This window comes from Arachis stenosperma, chromosome 1 (genome assembly GCF_014773155.1).
Source record: "Arachis stenosperma cultivar V10309 chromosome 1, arast.V10309.gnm1.PFL2, whole genome shotgun sequence".
NCBI lineage: Eukaryota > Viridiplantae > Streptophyta > Magnoliopsida > Fabales > Fabaceae > Arachis > Arachis stenosperma.
In genome coordinates this window covers 92,216,200-92,223,817 of record NC_080377.1, presented here as the reverse complement: position 1 = coordinate 92,223,817, position 7,618 = coordinate 92,216,200, and the positions used below count along the sequence as shown (strand labels likewise).

Genomic DNA, 7,618 nt, shown 5'->3' with positions numbered 1-7,618 from the left:
CATGAGTTCTCCACTTTGCATGCCTTTCTCTTCTCTTCTTCCATCCAATACTTGCCTTATGAACCTGAAATCGCTGAAAAAACACATCAAGACATTGAATAGAATTAAGGTGAATCAGAATTACTAATTTTAAGGCCTAAAAAGCATGTTTTTACACTTAAGCACAAATTAAGGGAGAATTACAAAACCATGCTATTTCATTGAATAAATGTGGGAAAAGGTGATAAAATCCCCCAAAATAAGTACAAGTTAAACCACAAAATTAGGGTTTATCACCTCTTGGAGGGTGTCTTCTTTGTTGATCATTCCAAATCTCCCCTCGGAATGAACTTGTTACCTCTTGGAATCTCGAACATGACGTCCGTCGGTTGCCTCTCTACCCCGCTGCTATTGCTAAGCTCATCACCATCGATGTAAAATGAATGTTGATCTTCTTTTTCTCAACGAGTTTTGAAATCGATTTGCGCATCAAAGGTACAATGGCTTTGTTCTTTCCTTCCATAATAGCCCAAAGTAGCAAAGCAGCTCTAAATCTGACATGGGTAGCATGAGTGCTAGGGATAATGTAGCTCGCCACAATCTGATGCCAAATCTGGGCCTCGATGTTCAAATTAGAGTAAGCAATAGTTGCGGGAACAAATTTCCTCCCTTTGCTATACTCCCAAGATGCACTGGGACGGCCAATCCTCTTAAGAATAGGAGCCAAAGACATCATTCCCTTGAACACATCCGCTTTGATCCTTGAATAATCATACTTTTCAGGCGGAATGTGGGGGATCTTTAAAATAGCTTCTAGAGCTTAGTTGGAATTGTCCAACCTTTTTCCCCGGAGGAATACCGACAACGCTTCCCAAGCTTAGTAGTTGGCGTAGAATTCCCGCACCATGGATTCATTAACTTCAATTGGATTTTGCTCAAGAAATTTCCAATGAAGCGAGGCAATCCTTTCATGGATGACAGCCTTGTATTTTCTTGGAACCTTTAGCGTTCTCTCTCAATGGATTGTTCTTTTCTCAATTCTTTCATATTGGAATTCGGCTTTTTGATTGACCAAGACATTTGGTCTTTCACTTGGACAGTCCATGAAGTAAGGCCTAGGTGGGCGAGTTGTAGGTTGCACAATGATGAGCGGATAATTTATATGCTTTTTGGCATTGTTTTTAGTATGTTTTTAGTATGTTTTAGATAGTTTTTATTATATTTTTATTAGTTTTTATTTAAAATTCACTTTTTTGGAATTTACTATGAGTTTGTGTGTTTTTCTGTGATTTCAGGTATTTTCTGGCTGAAATTGAGGGACCTGAGCAAAAATCTGATTCAGAGGCTGAAAAGGACTTGATGCCAAGGCATCTTAGGCTAGTTTCACTAGCATTTTTCTGTTAGTTTTAGTTGTTTTATGCATTTTCTTGAGCTTAAAGTAACCAAGAATGGTTAAATGAATAACAAAGCAATAAACCATCCAAACAGTATGATTTTGATGCAAATTTCATGAGTTTTTAGTTATATTACTTGAATGCTATGAATGAAAGATTTCTCATGAAATTTTGCAAGACTTTGATGCAGTTGTTTGGATGATTTCAGGGAAGAAGAGGCTAGGCAAGGAAGCAACAAAATCAATAAAGGAAGCTTGAATATCACATGTGGAGTTTAAGCTCCAGTTTAAGCTTAAACTGGAGCTTAAACGCCAAAATCATGAAAGCTGAGGAAAGGCTGAAAGTGGCGTTTAACCTCCAGTTTAACCTTAAACTGGAAGTTAAACGCCAGAATTGAAAGCACCAGGGAGCCATTTCCACGTTTAAGCTCCAGTTTAACCTTAAACTGGAGCTTAAACGTGTTCGACCATTCTCCTCCAGGGTTGCGTTTTGCATTTCCACGTTTAAGCTCCAGTTTAAGCTTAAACTGGAGCTTAAACGTGTTCGACCTTTACCCTCCAGGATGGCTTCCCTCCATTTCCACGTTTAAGCTTCAGTTTAACCTTAAACTGAAGCTTAAACGTGTTCGACAATTCCACACTCCAGGGTTGCCTTCTTCCATTTCCACGTTTAAGCTTCAGTTTAACCTTAAACTGAAGCTTAAAGGTGTTCGACTCATATCACCTCCAGGAGTGTCCAACGTTTAAGTTGCAGTTTAAGCTTAAACTGCAACTTAAACGCCACTAATTGAAAAGGTTTCTGGACCAAAGATATTGCAGTTTAAGTTAGCATTTGAGCACAAACATTAACCTAAACGTACTCTGGTATGAAACCCAATTGAATATCATGGTTTATGGGATTGGGCCTGAAGAATTGATGAGTCTGGAATTTCAATTTGTTGAGTCATGTGTCAGTACTTGATTATCACTAAGTTGGCTCAATAAATGTTACAGAATTGGATCAGCAGCCTCATCAGGATTATGGATCATAAACCCAAGGCAAAAGGAAATCAGGAAAAGGCCTCAAAGCCCAAGAAACACAACAGAAGCTCAATTTAGAAAGTGTATAAATAGGATAGAATTTAAGTTTGAGAGAACTTTTATCGGAGAACTTTGGATCATTTTGCTAGTTTTCATCTTTTTGTAATTGAATTCAGAGCTATGACTCACTAAACCCCTTTCATTGGGTTAGGGAGCTCTATTGTAATTCAATGAATCAATAATAGTTTTTATCTTCTTCTTCAATCATTTCTCTTAAATTTTGTTAGAAAGCTTCTCGATCTAATTCCATTGGTTAGTTGTCTTGGGAAAGAAACTATCCATAATTGGAATCCTTCGGAACCTTGGGAAAGGAATGGAGGATTCAAGCTAGAGAAGCTTTCTCACAGTGAATTGGATTGGGGTTTGGATGGATATTGTGACATGTAATCCTACCAAATTGTGGTTCATAAAACTGTGTGGTATAATCAGTGATCGAACATCATCTCTTCTTATGAACATTTAAACCAAGGGATTGGGAATTTGTTTGTTTTTAGAGAGAATTGGTGAGCCAAGGGATTGGGATCCAATCATATAAGATTGCCAAGCAAAATTCAATGAATGCATTGGTTGAGGAAGGGATAAAATGTTTTGATTCGGAGATCTCAATATCTCCTGAAACCCAATGAATTCCCCATTTCTGATCTACCACTTTCTCTTTACATTCTGCAATTAAATTCATGCAATCACCCCGATCCCCTTTTAATTTCAGCAATTTAGCTTCTCGCTCTTTAATTCATGCAATTTAAGATTCCGCACTTTCAATTTCTTGCCATTTACGTTTCCCGCCAACTTTACATTCCGCAATTCTCATCTAAATCTTGATTCCGCTCAACTAGAACACACTTCTAATCCGAATTGCTCACTCAACCAATCCTTGTGGGATTCGACCTCACTCTATTGTGAGTTTTTACTTGACGATAACCGGTACACTTGTCGGAAGGAATTTTTGCCGATCGTGCAATTTCCTAAAATCGTAGCTATCAAGTTTATAGCATATCAAGTTTATGGCGCCATTGCCGGGGATTGGTTTTCGATTGACAATTCTCAAATTGGAAGTTAACTAGATTGAGCATTTTTCTTGTTTTGTTAATTCAGTTCAAGTTACTTGTTGAATTTTAATTTCTGCACTCTGTTACTTGCTTTCTTTCTTTATGCCTTTAAATTCAAGCAACTAACTCACTGACTCACTAACTATTTGAATTAATTCCTCAACTGCTCTAACCATACTCTTCCATTAACCAAGAGTATTTCATTTGTTTGTTGCCTGTGCTGTGTTCTTGTATGACAGGTAGGAGAAGAGAGACATCAACTCATCCATATACCGAACCAGAGAGGACCCTTCATAAACTTAGAAGGGAAGCAAGAGGGAAGAGAGTACTGGGAGAAGAAGAATCTGAAGGAGAATCTGAGGACAATTTTGAGGAAGCTCTAGATCTCAACATGGATAGAGAAGTTCACAACCATGAGAGAGCTGATGGAAACAATGCCATTCCCGAGAGGAGGGTTCTTGGTTCATACATAAACCCAACCTCTGGGAATTGTGGTAGCAGCATTCAGAAACCACCCATTCAGGCCAACAATTTTGAACTCAAACCACAGCTAATATCACTGGTGGAGAATCATTGTTCATTTGGTGGGAGTGCTAATGAAGATCCAAACCAACATCTCACAAAATTCCTGAGAATTTGTGACACTATGAAGTCCAATGGAGTCCAGGAAGATGCCTATAAACTGCTCTTGTTCCCATTTTCACTTAGGCACAAGGCAGCTAAGTGGCTGGAATCATTCCCAAGGGGGAGCCTAACAACCTGGGATGAGGTGGAAAGCAAGTTTCTGGCACGTTTCTACCCCCCCCACAAAAGGTCAATAGGCTTCGATCTGAGGTTCAGACTTTTAGACAACAAGATGGTGAAACTCTCTACGAGGCATGGGAGAGGTTCAAGGATTTGACAAGGAAATGCCCACCAGACATGTTCCATGACTGGGTGCAATTGCATATTTTCTATGATGGACTTTCTTATGAATCAAGGAAGGCTGTAGATCATTCATCAGGAGGTTCATTGAACAGGAAAAAGACTGTGGAAGAAGCCATTGAAGTGATTGAGACAGTGGCTGAGAATGAGTACTACTATGCTTCAGAGAGACACAACACTAAGGGAGTCATGGAGCTGAACCATGTTGATACAATTCTAGCCCAAAACAAGGTGTTTGCCAAGCAACTAGCAGAGCTCACTAGGAAATTAGAAACAAATCAAGTGGCTGCAATACACACACAAGATCAAGAGGAAGTAAGCACTGAAGGAGGTGATTGGGAAGAAGCCAACTATGTGGGAAATCAACAAAGGCAACCATATGATCCACATTCCAACACTTACAACCCAGGCTGGAAAAACCACCCAAACTTTGGGTGGGGAAACCAGCAAACCCAACCACAAAACCACAAACCTTACAACTCCAACCAACATAACAATTCCACATACCAAAACTCCAACCAAAGATCATACCAAGCCACACAAAACACTTACTCCCAACCACCATATCATGGCCAAAATAATCAACCTGTCCAACCTAATCCGAACCAACAATTTCAAGATCAATTAAACAGGATAGAAGGAATGCTTGCAAACATGGGTCAAGACATAAGTGAGTTGAAAAGCTTTAGGGATGATGTGAGATCTACCTTAAGGAACCATGGTGAAAAACTCAAGAGGATAGAGTCTCGAGTAGGAGAGCTATCTCAACAGGCCCCCAAGTCAACTGCAGTGTTCCCTAGTAACATAGAAAAGAATCCTAAAGGGGAACAAAAGGGAGTGAGATGGGAAGAATGCAAGGCCATCACCATATTGAAGGAAGTCTCAGAAGAAGAAGGAATCAGAACCTCAGAACAGGAGCCAGAAATCTTGAAGGAAGGTGTGGAAGAAGCTAAGCAGGAAAGTGAAACTGAGCAAGCCAAGGAACTGCAAAATAAAGGCATGCTGGAAACATACCAACCAAAAGCACCATTTCCTCAGAGGTTAGGAGGAGGTGAAAAAGGGAAAACATATTCAAGGTTTTTAGAGACATTTAAGTCTCCCCATATCAATATTCCCTTTCTTGAGATTCTTCAGCAGATGCCTACACATATCAAGTATTTGAAGGAATTGCTGAGCAAGAAAAGAGTTTTGAAGGGAGGACAAACTGTAATAAAGAACAAAGAATGTAGTGCCCTCATCAAGAAGGACATAGGCTCTAAGAAAACAGACCCAGGAAGTTTTCATATCCCCTGCATCATAGGGGAAACAAAAATTGACAGAGGATTCTGTGATCTAGGAGCTAGCATAAATGTAATGCCTCTGACTCTTATGAAGAGGCTACAACTGAATGAGGTGAGATCCACTGATGTAATCATACAACTGGCTGACAAAACTCAGAAGCAAGCTGAAGGGGTAGTTGAGAATGTGCTGGTGAAAGTGGGAAATTATTTCTTCCCCACAGACTTTGTCATTTTGGACATGGAGGAAAGCTACCTACACCCTATCATTCTGGGAAGGCCATTTCTAGCCACTGCTAGAGCGCTCATAGATGTAGAACAAGGAGAGCTAATTTTGAGAATACATGATGAACAGCTCATTTTCCATGTTTTCAAACCTGCATCTGAGCCTGAATCAGAACCTGAAAAGCCTAAGGATGATAGTAGCCATCTGTGTTTGGAGGAAAGCAATCCAGCAGCTGAAACTCTGAAACAGTCCTTGGAAGGCAAACAAGAATTGCAAGAGTTAAAGCCACAAGAATCAATAGAAACAGCTCAGAAGGATCCTCCTGGCATAAGGGTCAATGAAGAAATCCTCAAGAGAGAGGGAAGAATTGTAAAGAAATTGCCAAGAGGGTGGAGAAACAAGAAAATTCCCACTGAAGGTTTCTCTCCGGGAGATAAAGTGATATCAAGTCATTATCTGCCAATCTCACCTGGCCTCAAAACCATTCCTTCCCAGCTCCCTCAAGTGTTCACAATCAGGAAAGTTCTTTCTATGGAACATTTGGAAATCATGAAGGAATCAAATGGGGACGTTTTCATAGTGAGAGGAGAGGACATCAAGCACTACAATCCACCCTAACAAGGGACAACCGTCAAGCTAGTGACGTTAAAGAAGCGCTTGTTGGGAGGCAACCCAACCTGAGGTAATACTCCTTTGTTGTTTCTTTTATTTGTTTCAATAAAAAGGTGAAGTAGTTTCTGTGCATTGCAAAGAATTAAGTTTGGTGTTTCACACCAAACAATGAATTCGTGGATCAATAATTCAAAGGGGAATGTGTGACTCTAAGTTTGGTGTTCCACCATACAGATCAACTGAACACAACAACCTTTGAATTATATGAAAGGAACAACCATTCTAAGCAATCACAGAAATGCTTAAAATCCTTAGCAGCAACTTCATTCCAAGGAGAATTCAAGGATTCAAAGAGCAGAGGAGTAAGTAGGAGACTAAGTTTGGTGTTCACACACCAACTTAAGACTCAGACACTTGCCCATACATAGTTGAGCTAACCACTCAAGTGCTTGAGAAGCAAGCAACTTCATCACTCTTTGCAGGAAAGGAAACAAGGATCTTAGAAAGAACATGAAGCAACAACTAGGAGAAGAAGGAGAAACCAAATTGTTTCCTGGCAACAAAGAGAAAACAAGAAATTTCACAAGGTGGTGTTGTTCCTTGATCATTCTTTAAAAGGCAAACAAAAGCATGCTTGTTCTGGTTTAAACTGTAATTGTTGAATCTTTCTGGAATGTGAAGTTTTTAGTATGAGTGTTGGTTTACTGCTTTGAATAAAGTGAATACCTAGATGTTTGGATATAACTTCACCTTCTTAAACAAATGCTTGCCATGCTTGTTCTGTTTCCAAAAATAAAAGAAAAGTTTGAACAAAAGTAACTTGGCTCAATTAGTGACAAATCAAGTAGAATTAAGTGGTGGTATGCATGCTTGATTGTTTAGTCAGATCACTGGAAATTGAGTGTAGAATTATCATTTTTGTGTAGAAGTTTGAATACTGTCTATGGATCTTGTTGAATAAATGTATTTGGCCATGAAAAAGAAAGAAGAAGAAGAAGAAAAAGCCACTGAAAAAGGGCAACCAAAAAGCAAAAAAAAAAATTGAGAAAATAAGCTAGGCACCAATGGTTTGAACTTC

General features: G+C 39.4%; 1 non-coding gene across 1 annotated transcript; it reads right to left on the bottom strand.

Moving 5' to 3' along the window:
* Positions 1-4,320: 4,320 nt before the first annotated feature.
* LOC130948528 (small nucleolar RNA R71) lies at positions 4,321-4,424 on the bottom strand. Its single transcript, XR_009073089.1, has one exon. It is a non-coding gene; the product is annotated as a small nucleolar RNA R71 (small nucleolar RNA).
* Between the last annotated feature and the right edge of the window lie 3,194 nt (positions 4,425-7,618).